This window comes from Chrysemys picta, chromosome 6 (assembly GCF_011386835.1).
Source record: "Chrysemys picta bellii isolate R12L10 chromosome 6, ASM1138683v2, whole genome shotgun sequence".
Lineage (NCBI taxonomy): Eukaryota > Metazoa > Chordata > Testudines > Emydidae > Chrysemys > Chrysemys picta.
The window spans coordinates 58,023,314-58,040,938 of NC_088796.1; the positions used below are offsets into that span (position 1 = coordinate 58,023,314).

At 44.9% G+C, this 17,625-nt stretch overlaps 1 long non-coding RNA gene across 1 annotated transcript in view; it reads left to right on the forward strand.

Moving 5' to 3' along the window:
* Positions 1-393: 393 nt before the first annotated feature.
* The window catches only part of LOC103306045 (uncharacterized), a 54,018-nt gene continuing 36,786 nt past the window's right edge, over positions 394-17,625 (forward strand). Inside the window, exon 1 of the long non-coding RNA XR_010602235.1 lies at positions 394-451. This is a non-coding gene — a long non-coding RNA (uncharacterized LOC103306045). The remainder of the gene's footprint in view (positions 452-17,625) is intronic.

Below are 17,625 nucleotides of genomic sequence, written 5' to 3' on the forward strand. Positions count from 1 at the left end.
TTATTACTACAACAACAATACCGGGTGAAAATTGAATAGAAATGGAAAAAATAGAAACTATTACTAATTTTTCTGAGTAAATATCTGGATTTATTTTGGTGGTCAGAAGGACAGGGGGAAAATATTCAGTAGATTAGTGCTTTGATTAATCGAATTCAATGTGGTTTGCTGCGGAACTAAAACAGAACTCAAAATACAATGCTACCTCTGAGTTTAGGAAAACATTGTATGTCTAATCCCAAATAAAACTTTTCATCTGAATAAACAATTTACTGTTGTAGACTTAGAACTATTAACCTATAAATATTTGCATTTAATAATTGGGCCACACCATTTGCAGTGCATACACTCAACTTTATCCTTTTCTCCTGTCTTCTCCTGTTTCTCCTGGCCAGGCCTCTACGTAGGAGCCGGAGGGAGGACATGCTGCTGCTTCCAGGAGCTGCTTGAGGTAAGCGCCACGAGGCGCCTGCACCACTGACCCCTCCCGTGCACCAACTCCCTGCCCCAGCCCTGATTCCCCCCCTCCCTCCCTCCCTCCAAATTCCTCGGTCCAATCCGGGAGCACTCTCCTGCACCACAAACCTCTCATCTCCAGCCCCACCCCAGAGCCTGCAACCTCCCTGTGCCCAACCCCCTGCCCCAGCCCTGATCCCCCACCTGCCCTCCAACCCCTCGGTCCCAGCCCAGAGCACCCTCCTGCACCCCAAACCCCTCATTTCCAGCCCCACCCCAGAGCCCGCACTCCCAACGGGAGCCTTCACCCCTCCCCTCCCCCGCACTCCAACCCCCTGTCCCACCCCGATCTCCCTCCCGCTCTCTGAACCCCTTGGTCCCAGCCAGAGCACCCTCCTGCATCCCAAACCCCTCATCCCCAGCCACATGCCAGAGCCTTCACCCCCTCCGTGCTGCACCCCAAACCCTGCCCCAGCTCCGATCATCCTCCCACTCTCCAAACCCCTCATCCCCAGCCCCACCCCAGAGCTCACACCCCCAGCGAGAGCCCTTGCCCCCACCCCCATACCCCAACCCCCTGCCCCAGCCCAGTGAAAATGACCAAGTGAGTGAGGGTGGGGAGAGCAAGCAACAGAGGAAGGGGGATGGAGTGAGTGGGAGTGGGGCCTTGGAGGGGGGGGGCGGGGCAAGGGTGTTCGGTTTTGTGCAAGTAGAAAGTTGGCAACCCTACTCCTGGCGGAGCCAGGTCAGGGAAAGCCACATGGGCAGCTGTTGGGAGCCTGGGTCCCTCCACCTGCCCTGGGCGGGGGAACCAGGGGGTAGGGACATAGGCAAGGGGCTGCTTCCCCTCCCCCCCTCCCCGGGAGGACTCACTCCCCGGCCCCATTCCGGCTTCCAGCTTGGCCTTGGGGGAAGAGGAGGGGCGAGGGTTGGGGCTCGGGGAACAGGGGGCCAGGCCCCCAGCCCTCCACTTTTGGAAAGGCTCTGAAGCCTTTGGTTGCCTCTGTAATCTTTTGCGTGACTGCAGTTCTGAAGTGAGCACTCAAAAGCTTCTCACAAATTACTAGGCCCACCTAGTAATGTAATATGGCACATTCACAAATATCTTCCAAAGTTTTTAAATATGGGCCTTTTATTATGTGTACAGTATTGGTAAATGCCTGTGTAATCTTAAAAGTCAGAACTATACCACATTGTTCAAATGCAGATTCATAGTTCTCTAAAATCGGGGGCCTGTTCTGACTGAAGGTTTTGGCTTTGTCCATTATTTACCTCCGATTCTGAAAATGCTGTCCCTTCACAAAGATAATGACAGTTTACCCAAAAATGTAAATGTCTTGGTCTAAAACCCTATCTGCACACATTCCTTGTTTTTAGGTGTTTAAAGGTTTCATGCAAACTCTGGAACTTATAAAGACCATCTCCGTCAGCTGCAGAAACATCTTTTCCTTGTAGCTGGAAAAAATTAAGACCACAAATTAACTTCCTCCTGTTTTTCTTGTTGCATTCCACTTACACTCCCTCCCTGATTTCTTCATTCTTCTCTAAAGATTCATAATGTGCAGTAACACCTGCTGGGGCAGTAACAGAAGTTTGAGCTTTCCCAAGCTAAATGGTGCCCTGCTAATGTTTAAAGTGATATAGATCAGTGTCTCAACCCCTTTCACTGCTCACCCTTAAGTTATATCCTTTCTCTAAAAGATAACCACACTCCAAAGCAGTCTTCATTCCTAGTGTGGCAAGACTTAGGAACTTGGTCTTGTTTGCAGTTATGAACCTTAACAAACTGACAGGACTAAGAATAGAATCATTGTCTCTCTAGTACAGATGGTCAACAGGCTTAAGTGAGATAGTGCTTTGAGAATGGGCCAGATCTACTTTAATTACTAAATAACCTAGCATTCCAGGTTTGCAATCTCTCTGCTCAGATACTTACTGCTAGTATATAAACTGTAGTTAAATATCTGCCAACTTAAAATGAAATATTTAAATAGCCCTATTAGCTTTTTGAACCTTGTTCAGGAAAACCTGAGCATTATTTATATGGATTTATGGAGACGTAGAAGCCTAAAGTAATGTTTCAGCACTAACAAATGTGGGTAGAAGTGATTTAAAAACAAGCTGATCATGCATTAGAACAGGGGTCTCAAACACGCGGCCCACGGAGCTCTTCCCTGCGGCCCGCCAAGCTCCCCCCGCCCCCGTCCCCAGAGTTATTTTATGTGGCAGCTAAGCTCCTTGCTCGCTGCTGCCCAATGTTTGGGGCTGGGTCTCTCCCCCGGCCCCACCTGCCACCCCCACGCGTCTCCCCCGAGTGTCCCCCGGCCTCACTTGCTGCCCCTTCACTGCCCCAGAGCCTGCAGCTCATGCTGACTCCACTCTGCTCTGCCGGCTTCCGGCATCACCTGCTGCAGCAGGGTCCTAGTGCCCCCCTTCACTATGGCCAGGGCAAGCTGCCCTTCCCCTGCCCTTCTGTTCTAGTCCTGAGCCTCTCCAATGCCCCAAACCCCTCATCCCCAGCCCCATAGCCCTCACCCCTGCACCCCCCATCCCCAAACTCCATCGCAGATCCTGCACCCCAACCCCCTGCCCCAGCCCAGACCCTGCACCCAGCACCCAAACTCCATCCCAGAGCCTGCACCCCAGACTCCGTCCCCCACCCAAACTCCCTCCCAGAGCCTTAGGCAGGTGGGGGTGGAGTTTAGGGGGGGAAGGTTCTGGGCACCACCAAAATTTCTTCAAACCTGCCACCCCTAGAAGAAGCAGAGCAGGGGTGGAGTGGTGGCGTAGCCCAGTGCAGTGGGGGGGCTTTAGCAGAAGTAAATCTAACTAAGTGCATGTTTTGTCCTTTGAGTGAGGTGCATTACTGTTGGTGGCGCTTAGCACTTTCTAGGAGGGAGGGGGAGGAGGAGCAGGGAGCCACGCGCTCAAGGGAGGAGGTGGAGAAGAGATGGGGCAGGGGCGGGGCCTCATGGAAAGGGTGGAGTGGGGGCGGGGCCGGGGGCAGCGAGGGGGGGTGTCAGTGATGCGGGCCAATGCACTAGTCCTCGTGGCCCTCGTGGTCATTAGAGTTTGAAACCCCTGCATTAGAACAACAAAGAGCCAAAGGATTAAGGCAGTCAGTGAAGAGGAGAGTGTGCGCAAATCTGCAGGGAGAAAAAAGAGTTTGAGAGGAGCTCCTAAAGAAGTTAAACACACAGAAATGTTAAAAGACTTACCATGGTGATTTTTTTGAACCAACAGGTAGATTACAATATCAAGAATGTGTAAGTGTTCTCGGCTTTAAATATATCTGATCTCTTCACTTAGGAAAAAGAAAATAAAGGGGAAATAGTTTTCTAACCCCTATGGCTTTGCACTGTTATCTATAGAAAAGCATTTAATGAGTTGAACTGGGAACATTTCTCAGAAAAAAATATACTACATACAGGTGGATACCCACGTGGACCAGCTTAATTATCTCTACTGCAATGAACTGGTTGGTGTTTAAGTGTTCATAAAAAACTTGTGAGATATTTCCTTGTTATGTACGCACACTTTTTTTTTTTTCCTAGTTGAGAAATGCCAAGAAGTGATAACTCTGAGTCTGGGAATTGTGCTGACAGTCAGCTGTCATTCATTGTCCTTTATTCTGACAACGCCACGCATTCAGCCATGGATTCATGAGTTTTTTCCTTTCTCTTTATTTTTAAAGGGGATGGGGGATGGGGGAGTATATCAGAGGATTCAAACCTGAATAGACTTTTGTTTTGCTCTTTCTTTTGCCTCCTGACTGTGTCAAATGCAGTGTCTCTCATGCAGTTTCACTCTTTAGAGAGCCTTGACTGGGCCGGCTAGTTAGTATTCAGAAATGAACCAAAGAGGATAAAATTCTTCTCTCTGGCTTGCTGAGACTGCAAATAAGCAATTACACTAAAAGCTGTGTATTGGCAAAAGAAGACTTGCAGCTTTTGTGGTTGTCTGGAACCTGCCAATATATTTTAAAACTTTTAGAATTGCATAAGAGAGAGAAATATCCAGACATTACAAAGGACATATGATGGTTAATACACTTGTAAGGTATTTGCAGGAAGACAGCTCAGCTGTGTGCTGTACTCTGTGAACTGTAGGATTTGCCATTTAATCTTGTTTACTTATTGTAATGAGAAACAAATGAGGGGAAGTTAGCAATGGAAATGGAAAATTCATCTTTTCCTGAAATGTAATTGAGATGTTTCACAGAGAGGCATACGTGTTAATATGATAGATTCCCATTCCTATTTAATTCCTTGCTTCACATCAACTCCCTCTTCCACAGCCCCTTTTCCATTGCATCATATTCAATCTTCTCATCACCACCCTCAGATCTCTGTCCCTCCCTACTTATCGATTTGTGTATCTGATTGCATCACTCTCTGCTTTGCTAGTATTGCTACTACCCTGGACTTTTCTGCTTCTCTAGCTAGCACATTCATGCCTTCGTCCATGCTTACCCTTCCACATAAAACAGATGAGCAAAGCTGCTACAATTTTTGTTCTTGTGGTGTCTTTTGTGCAAGCATTTGCTGACTTGGTGGGGCCAGAGGTTATGAGTACCTAGCCCACTCTAGGGACATGGCCTTTATCACCAGCCCTTTACAGCTCGTTAGGCCTCATAAACCTTCAATTCACCCACGTCTTTGTGTTATTGTTTTTAGTGGAAGACTTGCCTCCACCCTGTTGCTCCCTTTGTTCTGTTGGTCTACTGTATTGCTCATATACCTCATTTCACCTAACTCTCCTACATCAAGTCAGCTGATGACTGAGGCTCTTTCTAAGTCCTCCTGGCCCTGGCCTTGGTCCCATCTGTCAAGGTGTACCAGCTGTTTGCTGCTACTCTTCAGTTGTCTTCAGTTTCATCTCCACAACTGTCCTGAGTCTGTAGCTACTTTATATAACCCGTGTTGCACTGCAGCTTGGACTGTTGCCTTTTGTCATTGCTTTGTATGGTCATTTGATGGTTGAACCTAGCCCTTCTGTGGATTCAGGTCCTCTGTTGTAGTGGGCTGTCTGCTTAGCTTGATGTTGTATTAACTGCTTCTGTATACTGTCCATCATTTCTCTGCTGGGCTAAAGCAGACTATCCCTCTTGATTCTCAGGACCATCTGTCTCTATGCAGGGTGTGATGCTGTCTAAACAGGTTACCAGCTCTGTGACGCAGACAGACCAGCTCAGATCAGAGCTGATAGAAATCAAGAGACATATGCTGATTGCATTGTTTTCATCTTTCTGTATCCTGTACCTAATTAACCTTAGACTGAAATGTGTGTTAATGTATAGATGTGAATTTACTTGATGTGTAAAACTGCATGAAAACTAATGAAGAATTGTTTCTGGCTATCACATTGTGTTTACATTATATTTCCCCCTTGGAGACTGGAGTCTTGGAAATGTAAATGAAGGAACATGTTGACTTCAAAATGTGGGTCATTGTGTGTTCAACAATGGAGAATCTACGGACCCAGGCTGTGCTGAAAACACTTTTCAGACTGTTTTCAGCTATAAGAAGGAAGCAATTCTGAGTCTCTGATTTATTTGGATGCTGTCAGGGGGGTGTTCCAGGTACAACATGGAGGTCCCATAAAGCCATTTTGGCAACTCTGAGAGACCTATGGGAAACTAGCAGATACCACATCACTACTATCATTTCAACTTACAAACTCTGACTCACCTGTTATATAGTTTACCTGCTTTAACCCCTCAATAACTCTCATTTCTTTTTCTTAAAGATTTACTAAAAGATTGGCTAACAGCATTGTTATTAGCATGAGATCCAGAGTATCTACTGACCTGGCATGAATGACCAACCTTTTGGGGTTGGAAGAATGTAATGTGAAGTGATTTTTAGTTTTAATAACTTTTTATCACAAAGTCCAGCTTGTCTGAGTGGCAAGATATGCTGGAGAGCCTAAAGGAAGCATCTGTGGCTCCACAGTAAAGCTAATATAGTACTCGAGGAGTGCATGCTTGTAACTGGTTTGGTAAGATCTAATTATAGAATATGCCACCAATTTGGGATGTCTACCCTGTTTTCTGACAGTCTGTCCTAAGATTGGCACTCTCACTTGTGAGCCACTTACCAGGCACCATGACACAGGGCTACTATCTCATCCCTGCGAGCTTGTATTGGAATGGTCCAACACTGCCAGATAAGGATCTCTTCCTGTCTGATTTTCCTTTGTCATCAGTCTCTTGGCTGTTTTTACTGCTGACTCTACCTATCCATTGCATTGAAGGTAGCCAGGGGAAGACGTCCTGTGCTAAAATTCTCATTTATCGCTGAATAGTTTTAATTCTGCTGCAGTACCAAATGGCGGACATACTGTGCTCAGATTGTTTGGAGATTTGTCCGGTATGCCATACCCGAAAAAAATGAACCTTTAGTTTCCTGATTTCAGTTCTTGCCTGATTATTCTCCAGATAGTACACCTTCCAGAAACTGGAGCAGTAATCTACTATGCCCGGGCATTCCGTGTCATTAAAAGTGAATAGATCTGTTCGGACCTTCTCCCCGGGTCGGGTTGGGATTTCATGAGGCATAAAGTCTCCTTCTGTTGTTGATCACTATACTCTTTGCATGCCTCACACTTTTCTATGTATGATCTCAATGACATTCTTGTCTGTCTGGTAAATACTCTTCCTGGCTTGTTTCAGGCATGTCTCCATCCCAAGGTGTAAAGCTGATACCTCTGTCTTGATATCAATTTTTAATCTCTTAGGATTAGCGGTTTGTCCCTGTAACAGGGTGGCTTGCCCATGTGCTGGAGAGCATGGGGCAAAGCTAGCCCTGGTTACAAGATGAGCCCTACATGAAAGGAACCAGGTTATTCCAATATAAAAGGCAGCAAGAAACTTCAGGGCAGGTTATGGAACTAAGAGAGGAGCTGAGCCTGTCAGAGACAGGAAGGCTAGCAGTAAATTGGAAAAGATGAGAAAACTGCAACAATGAATGTAGATGCCACAGGGAATAGTAAGAAGGTTCCTGCAGGGCCCTGAGTCAGCAGAGGAAGATACCAACTGAGAAAGCCTATGGATAAAGAGATAAACTCAAGGCAAGAAGTCCTGGGAACCAACCAAACAGACAGACATTTGGGGAGGCGGGGCTGTGCCCAGCTGAAACTGGGATGAAGATTGTGTGAGTTTTTGTTTGATTTTCAAAGAGTATGTTATTTTGGACTACTGGGAGAAGGATACTGAACTGAGGTTGTGGCCTGGAGGACCAGTGTGTGCCCAGAGGACTAAATAAATGGGACCCCTTGTGGGGATTGTTTAAAGTACCTGTGGTCTGGAGTTCTTAAAGGCTCCTGAAGAGTGGGGGAGAAATAAAGTAAGTAGTCACTGTGCTATAGTTCCCTTTAAATAGAATCCAATTTTGAACCCACAGCTCATCCTTCCCCTGGTAGTAGGGGGTAACATCCAGTGGCGCTTGCCATCTGGCCAATCCTGGAATATGAATGATTTTACTGCCTGAAGCATGCCATCCTGCTCAGTGCTTTGTTGGATTCCCTGGAGCTTCCCATCACAGATGATAAGGTATTGTAGCATGTTGATAAACTCTGTCTCCTGTTCCACGGAGCCATCTGTGTCGTACTGTGGAAGGCATACCCTAATCAGTGTATCTGCCACCAGTAGTGACTTTCTTGAGCAGTAACTTATCCTCATATCATAGTGAATATGGCAGTTGAATCAACAGCTGCCTTGTTCTGCATTACATGTATATTGAGAGTCTTTGAATCTGCTAAAGTCAAACTGTCAATATCCTCATCATAATATGCATTGTGTTCTCTTGGGTGCACTCCTAAGTGGTTTCTTCATGCTGCTTTTTGATGGCTTCCGATGAGACCAGGGCCGGCTCTAGGCACCAGCAAACTAAGCACGTGCTTGGGGCGGCACAATTTCAGGGGTGACATTCCGGCCCCCTTTTTTTTTTTGCTTCGGCAGTTGCGCTCTCGGAGGTTGGTTTTTTTTTTTTGCTTGGGGTGGCAAAAAACCTATAGCCGGCCCTGGATGAGACTGCATGTCTACTTGTGCCCAAAGGTGAACTAATTAAATTGTTCCATTCCAAAGAGCACAACTCATAGCTCCTTTTGAGCATCTCTCCTTTCTGTGTCTGTCAGAGCTCTACTAGAAAATGCTGTGGAGTGCTGACTTTGCAGCAGTGTTGCTCCTAGGCCTCATTCTGAGGCAGCACTGTGGCTCTAGCTGATCCATAGTACTTTAGAACTGATGCCTAATTTCTGATTTTCTTTACTCTTTCAAATGCCTGTTACTGGGTCTCTGACCATTTCCATACTGCATCATTGTGTGTTAACTATCTCAAAGGTTCACCGGCTTAGATATGTGTGTGCAGAATCTGGAAAGATAGCTGGCCATCCCTATACATCACTGAACTCTATTCACATCCTTTGATCTGCGCATTTCCTCTCAGTTTCTCAGTGTCTGTCCTGAGTCCCTTGAAAGTCAAGTAATGCCCAAAGTAAGGGATCTGAATGCTCCTCATCTTCAGGGAGTTTGCATTCAGGCTAATATTCTGCTCCCAGCACCTATTTAGGAATAGTCACTGCTTGGTATCATGGCCATAGATTGAGTCTTCCTTATCTCCTTCTCCTACAATAAGAATGCCATCAGCTACAATCTTGATGTCCTGGATTCTTTCTAGTGCCTAGTTTAGTTTACATTGGAACACCTGTGGGACTGGACTGATGTCCATAAGCATTCATACCCAGTAGTACCTGCCAAAATGTGTGGCAAATGTGGTTGAGTGTTGGATGGCTCATTTAGTTCAATATGCCAGAACCTATTCTTGATATCACAAACAGTGAACACATTTGCCCTACATTGTTCCAACAGTATGTCCTCGATCATTGGTAATGATCTTTTCAGTGCTCTGTGAAGTGGTTTGTGATCAATGCAGATCCTAAGTTTATCTAATGGTTTTCTCACCTCTACTAGGCTGCTGATCCACTCTATGCTAGTTTCAACAGGTGCAATAACACCTCTTCTTTGCAGGATTGCCCATTCCTTCTTCAGTGGCTCCTCCAGGGCTGATAGAACTCTGTTTTGGTAGTCTCCTGGGCTGTACATGTGGGTGGGGGGAGGTCTTCTTTGTTCAGTTTGCCCCCTGAGTGTACATCTGCTTGAAATATGTCCTTATCTTTTGTTAAAGTGCTATGCAGGACCCACAGCGACTGTTCTCCTTCCTCTCCCAGATTAGGATATTCTGGTGGTGTACTGCAATCAGATCCACTGCCCTGCTGCACAGTAGTGGGTGATACTCCTTTGTGTCAACACTCCTGTGTGTCAAGTGATAAGTCTCTTGATTTGTGTGTTTCTTATCAATGCCTGTATTTGCCCACTGGCATCAGAATGGTTTTATTGTACATCACCAGCACTTGGTCACCTTTTTCCACTCTAATATTGCAGTTTATCAGTGTTGCTGGGATTACACTACAGGTGGTTCCACGATCCAGCTGGTACTGAATTTGTCACTGATCTAAGAAATATAGTAGCAAATATGGCAGTTGAATCAGCAGCTGCCTTGTTCTGCATTATATGTATATTGAGAGACTTTGAATCTGCTAAAGTCAAAGTGTCGATATTCTCATCTTCATTGGAAGTCTTTACATCTTCAGTCACTGAATATACTGCTGCTTTTCATTTCCTGGGGTAGCTGCTGCACTGGGATATAAAGTGATTCTGTTTCCCATGTCCCTTGCACCATTGCCCATAGGCTGGGCACATTTTCTTTCTGCTTATTGTGTTGCTTTCCTCAGTAAGTATCGTGGACCATGATGCCTGCATTCTCAGTTTGGTCTGTCTGTGTCCTGCTTCCTTGGTTCCTTTAGCTTGAATCTGTGTATTTGTTCTGCACTAGAGGCTGACACTCTTTTGATCCTTTCCATGGACAGTTCAGCTGCTATTTGGCGGCATTTCTGTAGGGTTTGATTATTATTAATAATTATTTTCTGTTTCTCTCAATGATTTCTCCTGTAGTCTAGAACAGTGTGTCCCATGACCTATCCTACGTCTCCAAAGTTATATGTGGATGCCAGACTTCTTAGCTCTTCAACGTAAGTACCTATTCCCTCTTCTGCTGCTTGGTTTTGGGCAGAAAATCAGTCTCTCTCTATTGTCTCATTCTCTGGCGTCACAGTATTCATCAAATACTTTTATCACTCTTCTAATGTTTCAGGCATTATTCTTGTAATAGTGTCTCATGCCTCATTCTTGTTTCCCAATGAGATAGTTAAAAAAAAAATTTACTCTAATTTTCCCATCTTTATCCCCATGGTCAGCTCTGTATACAGACTCAGTTCTTGCTTCCATGCTAATCCAAGGTTTTTTGGTGGTCTGAGTCTCTCCCCATTGCCTATTTGCTCTGGTTCTAGATTCTGCTTTGTTTGCTTGTTAATCTAGGGTTACCATACATCCAGATTTTCCCAGACATATCCAGCTTTTTGGTCCTCAAATCCCCATCTGGGAGGAATTTCCAAAAAGTCGGACATGTCTGGGAAAATAGGGAGGGGTCATGGGGCTTGGGTCTGGGCTGGAGCCGCTGGGACCGGAGCCAGAGCCGCTGGGACCAGGCGTGCTCGGCCGCTGGCTGGCGCTGCTCAGCCAGGACCAGGGCCGGGTTGGAGCCGCTCGACTGGAACCGGGGCCCAAGCCGCTGGGACCGGGGCTGGGGGTGCTCGGGCCACTGGCCAGCACCGCTCGCCCAAGGCCGGGGCCGGGGCCGGGGCCGGGGCCAGGCCGGAGCCACTAGTCTGGAACCGGGGCCTGAGCCGAGCTGGGCCAGAGCCACTGTGACCGGGGCTGGGGGTGCTCGGCCACTAGCCGGCACCGCTCAGCTCGGGGCCACGGGCCCCGAGCCGAGCTTGAGTCGCTAGGGCTGGAGCCGCTCGGCCGGGGCCGGCACACTCGGCCAGAACCTGGGCCTGCGCCCCAAGGCCCGAGCCGCTTGATCGGGGCCGGCCACCAGAGGGAGCCGCTCGGTCAGGGGGCCGGACTGGGTGATTTTCATAGGCACAGTATACCACCTGTGTGAAATCCCATTGACTTCACTGGGACTCTGCACAGGCATAGAAGTCCATTCACACAGATTACAATGCAAAATCAGGGCCTCAATGGCAAATAATGTACAGTATGTACATTTCAAACTTAAGCATACATGAATATCTAAAGCAAAAGAGTAGCAATTGCTGCTCTGTTGACTTTATATTACTTTGAAAATTCTGTATTTTAAAATATGTTTAGAAAATATATCATAGCGGAATATATATTTTATGGGTTAATGGATATTTGGAAGTAGCTTCTTTGAAAATATAGAATATTTTGTAGGCACAGAAGCATATTATAAACACAACAGATGGGGTGGTCCAATTACTGTAGATTCTGTAAATCTTGACCTTTCACACATAATGTCTCTCTCTCTCTCAAAAGACAATAAATCCAGTCTCATAAATCAGATTGGGGCGGGGGGCGGGGGGGAAGATGTTATTTACTTGTCATACTGAAATGTGAAGCATGTATAGGCATAGAAGATCTGAGCTAGGCATGCTGGTTTATATAAGCAGAAGGAAAAAGTGGGTGGGTAGATTTTATGTTCATATTGGATTTTTCTAATGGAATATGGTACACATGGACATTATTTCTATATGTACAAACCTTCAGAATTAACAGTTACAGGGAATATAATTATACCTCTACCCCGATATAACGCGACCCAATATAACACAAATTCGGATATAACACGGTAAAGCAGCGCTCCGGGGGCGGGCGGGGGGGGGGGGGGGGGGCTGCACACTCCGGTGGATCAAAGCAAGTTCTATATAACGCGGTTTCACCTATAACGCGATAAGATTTTTTGGCTCCCGAGGACAGCGTTATATCGGGGTAGAAGTGTATATCCTTAGCTATAGATAACTTTCCAAGGCAACATTATTAGTTCTTTTTTATCAGAGGTTTTACAAAATCTTCCTACTGCCCTAAAAGGTATGTACATATATTGGGATTCTCCTTATATCTGATTAGATATTTTTCATATAACTCTTATATAAATATTATCAGATGCTTTTTTTTCTCTTTAAAAGCAATATTACCTACATTTTTCTCAGTTCCATATGGTAATAAGAAATCCATGTAGTCAAACAGTGAAAGTAAATGTCTTTTTCTTCTCTTTATGAGGGGATACAACAGTAGGCGATGAAGTATTTAAGCCATTTCAAAGTCATGTAAACTATCCCAAATATGCACTGGGAGGAAGAAGAGGCTGCAATTCATTATTTTCTGCAATGAAATGACATGCAAGAGAACATTTTACAGAATCCAGTGACTTCATTTTCATTGTACATTGAATATCAGTGGTTCCATACCATGAATGTTTTGTCTATTTAATGTATAATGAACTTTTTGTTAAACAATGGATTTTTTTTTTTTTTTTTGGTCAAAAGGCAAACAGTTTTGGGGCTGTCTTTTTGTGATAATAAACTATAGTGGATTACTGCCATTTTTGATGGACTTTTTTTTTTTACCTGAATAGCTCTTAAAAAATAGCTTTTGGGTTAAGTTTAGAGGCGAGAGCAAGAAGGGTAATGTCGTGGTGCGTGTCTGCTATAGACCACCAGGCCAGGAGAATGAGGTAGGCGAGGCTTTCTTCGGACAACTAACAGAAGTTTCCAGATAACAGGTCCTGGTTCTCATGGGGTCTTCAATCTCCCTGACATCTGCTGGGAGAACAATACAGCAGTGTACAGACAATCCAGGAAGATTTTGGAGAGTTTTGGGGACAACTTTCTGGTACAAGTGCTGGAGGAACCATTTAGGGGCCATGCTCCTCTTGACCTGCTGCTCACAAACGGGGAAGAATTGGTAGGGGAAGTAGAAGTGGTGGCAACCTGGGCAGCAGTGACCATGAGATGGTCGAGTTCAGGATCCTGACAAAAGGAAGAAAGGAGAGCAGCAGACCCTGGACTTCAGAAAAGCAGACTTTGACTTCCTCAGGGAACTGATAGGCAGGATCCCCTGGGAGGCTAATATGAGGGGGAAAGGAGTCCAGGAGAGCTGTCTGTATTTTAAAGAAGCCTTATTGAGGGCGCAGGAAAAAAACATCCCGATGAGCAGAAAGAATAGCAAATATGGCAGGCGACCAGCTTGGCTTAACAGAAAAATCTTTGGTGAGCTTAAACACAAAAAGGAAGCCTACAAGAAGTGGAAACTTGGACAGATGACTAGGGATGAGTATAAAAATGTTGCTCGAGCATGCAAGGGTGTAATCAGGAAGGCCAAAGCACAATTGGAGTTGCAGCTAACAAGGGATGTGAAGGGTAACAAGAAGGGTTTCTACATGTATGTTCTCAACAAAAAGAAAGTCAGGGAAAGTGTGGGACCCTTACTGAATGGGGGAGGCAACCCAGTGAGATGATGTGGAAAAAGCTGAAGTACTCAATGCTTTTTTTGCCTTGGTCTTCACAGACAAGGTCAGCTCCCAGACTGCTGCTCTGGGCAGCACAGTATGGGGAGGAGATGAGCAGCCCTCACTGGTGAAAGAACAGGTTAAGGACTATTCAGAAAAGCTGGACATGCACAAGACCATGGGCCTGGATCTAATGCATCCAAGGGTACTGAGGGAGTTGGCTGATGTGATTGCAGAGCCATTGGCCATTATCTTTGAAAACTCGTGGCGATTGGGGGAGAGCCCGGATGATTGGGAAAAGGCAAATATAGTGCCCATCTTTAAAAAAGGGAAGAAGGAGAATCTGGGAAACTACAGACCGGTCAGTCTAACCTCAATCCCTGGAAAAATCATGGAGCAGGTCCTCAAGGAATCCATTTTGAAGCACTTGGAGAAGAGGAAGGTGATCAGGGACAGTCAACATGGATTCACCAAGGGCAAGTCATGCATGACCAACCTGATTGCCTTCTATGATGAGATAACTGGCTCTGTAGATATGGGGAAAGCAGTGGACATAATATACCTTGACTTTAGCAAAGCTTTTGATACAGTTTCCCACAGTATTCTTGCCAGCAAATTAAAAAAGGTATGGATTAGATGAATGAACTATGAGGTGGATAGAAAGCTGGCTAGATCGTCAGACTCAGTGGGTAGTGAGCAATGGCTTGATGTCTAGTTGGCAGCCGTTATAGAGCGGAGTGCCCCAAGGATCTGTCCTGGGGCTGGTTTTGTTCAACATCTTCATTAGTGATCTGGATGATGCGATGGATTGTACCCTCAGCAAGTTCGTGGATGACACTAAGCTGCGGGGAGAGGTAGAAACACTGGAGGGTAGGGATAGGGTCCAGAGTGACCTTAAACAAATTGGAGGATTGGGCCAAAAGAAATCTGATGAGGTTCAACAAGGACAAGTGCAGAGTCCTGCACTTAGGTCAGAAGAATCCCATGCACTGTTACTGGCTGGGGACCGACTGGCTAAGCGGCAGTTCTTCAGAAAAGGAACTGGGGATTACAGTGGATGAGAAGCTGGATATGAGTCAACAGTGTGACCTTGTTGTCAAGAAGGCTAATGGCATATTGGGCTGCATTAGTGGAAGCATTGCCAGCAGATCAAGGGAAGTGATTATTCCCCTCTATTTGGCACTAGTGAGGCCACATCTAGAGTATTGCGTCCAGTTTTGGGCCCCCCACTACAGAAAGGATGTGGAGAAATTGGCGAGAGTCCAGCGGAGGGGAATGAAAATGATTAGGGGGCTGGGCACATGACTTATGAGGAGAGGCTGAGGGAACTGGGGTTATTTAGTCTGCAGAAGAGAAGACTGATGGGGGATTTGATAGCAAACTTCAACTACCTGAAGGGGGGTTCCAAAGAGGATGGAGCTCGGCTGTTCTCAGTGGTAGCAGATGACAGAACAAAAAGCAGTGGTCTCAAGTTGCAGTGGGGGAGATCTAGGTTTGATATGAGGAAAAGCTATTTCACTAGGAGGGTGGTGAAGCACAGGAGTGGGTTACCTAGGGAGGTAGTGGAATCTCCATCCTTAGAGGTTTTTAAGGCCTGGCTTGACAAAGCCCTGGCTGGGATGATTTAGTTGGGGTTTGTCCTGCTTTGAGCAGGGGGTTGGACTAGATGACCTCCTGAGGTCTCTCCCAACCTAATCTCCTATGATTCTATGGCTCTAAACTCCCCTTGGAAGTTAGAATTGTTGTTATAATTCCTGCTAAATGGACAGTTAAAGTAGTTCGTTGGGAAAAATATTTTTTACTATGGGATTATTTATGTAAAACAGATTGCGCCACTCTTACTCAAATGGAGTAGTATTTGAGGTCCAATGCAGCAAGATACTTAAGCACATGAATATTTCCATTGACTTTAGTGGGATTATACATGTGATTAAAATTATGCCCATGCTTAAGTACCTTGATGATTTGGGGCCTAAACTACTACTCCATTTATAGAAGAGAGACACAACCAGGCCTATATGCACTGGGAATGGACTACACCATTTCCAATATCAGTGCAAACTTCATTTGAAGTGAGACCTTCCCAAAATTGTGGAGCTATAAAAGAATTAAAAACCAATACAGTAGACTGGAGACAAAACCATTTATACAATTATCTCCCAGTGTATATTATAGTTCAAGACCATGGGAAATGTAATATCTTGCTGTTGCCAAATAATCTATCAACTTGGAATATTTTTTTTTCTTTTTAAAGCAGTGCTGCTTATCATAGCACAGTACAAGATTCTTTCTTTTTGGTGTGGTCTATCCATGATGTTTTGCCATTCAGTAGCAATGCTGAACACACACAGGAAATGACAGATAACATTAGTGTAATAAAAGAGTTAAATCAAGACCAAAGCACAGATGTATTTCTAGTTGTTTTGAAAGCATTGACCTCAGCAACTCCACAGGATTTGATGAAAGTTTTAAAATATTTGGAGGTGCTCCCTTATATAAAAAAGCTGACTTGTCATCAAATGGGTTTGAGATGCCTTTATCAAGAGCTAGCTTCATGCCTGTTTGTGAAAGAGGAATTTTTTAGGCCCTCATCCATGTGAGCTGAGAGGTTATGGGGTGTCAGGAGTCACGACTAAGCCTGAGATGCCAAAATGTGCAAAAAATGATAAATGGCTAGAGAGCCGGAAAACAAAAACCAGGTTTGCAGTAATGGACAATCTTTTAAACAGCCCTTCTGTCCTAAACCTCAAGGTTAGCATGTATACAGACCTGCTGTATACTTATGGGAAATGGTCACTACCTGCAAACATTTCAATATTAAGTTTAAGTTATAAAGAGGAGTTTGAAGAATTATGTTCAGATTCTAACACAAGAATCTTCATCCTCTGCTAATGATTTAATGGCTTTTGTTTACTTTATCTATTCATATGATTTAAAACCCATACTAGATGCCTCATGTACTGGTAAAAAGCTCCAGTGCCTGCCCAAAATCTAAAGTCCTGTCCCTACATTCAGCTCTCTGTGGGTGGGCCCCTGCACCCATGTGGAGGCCCGTTGTAGGAATCAGGGCCTAAGTACCGCATGTGAATGTATCAGTGCATACACCATCCAAATGAAGCATAAACCAAAAGACAGTGTCATTTTTTTTCTCAGAGTGAATTATAATTCACTAAGGTTTGTTAATACTTAAGAGGAACTGATATTTTCTTGTTATTGTTTACAGAAGTGGTCCTTTCCATATGGGATCATGGTCAGCCCCAAAAGAATCAGATAGCTGGAACTACAGTGTCAGTTCTATTGCATTATTTACATTCTCTACAGCTGTTTATGTCAATGCAGCAGAGTGAAGTGGATACCATATTTTTTTCACATCAAGCACTAAAAATAGATAAATAACCAGACAACATGCCACACTAGGACCATTTTCAGTCCAAAAGCAACTATGCAGAGAACTGTTCAATTAGGCTCTGTAGTTACTTTTAATGAGGGCTGTTACGGAATAATTGGAAACATATGTTACCCATACACCCTCGAAGTGTCTACAGAAGTAGTGTTCTTTTTCCACTGATTAAGACTGATACTCCCAGAATACTATTTATGTGAGACTGAGTACAACCTTGATTTCTGTCCCAAATTAGTTGTTCTTAAGGGACTATCCTGTAATATACATTTGACCCAATACCTTTTTCCTTTACTATGTATTTTCAATATGTTTGGTTATGCCTGATTAGTAATT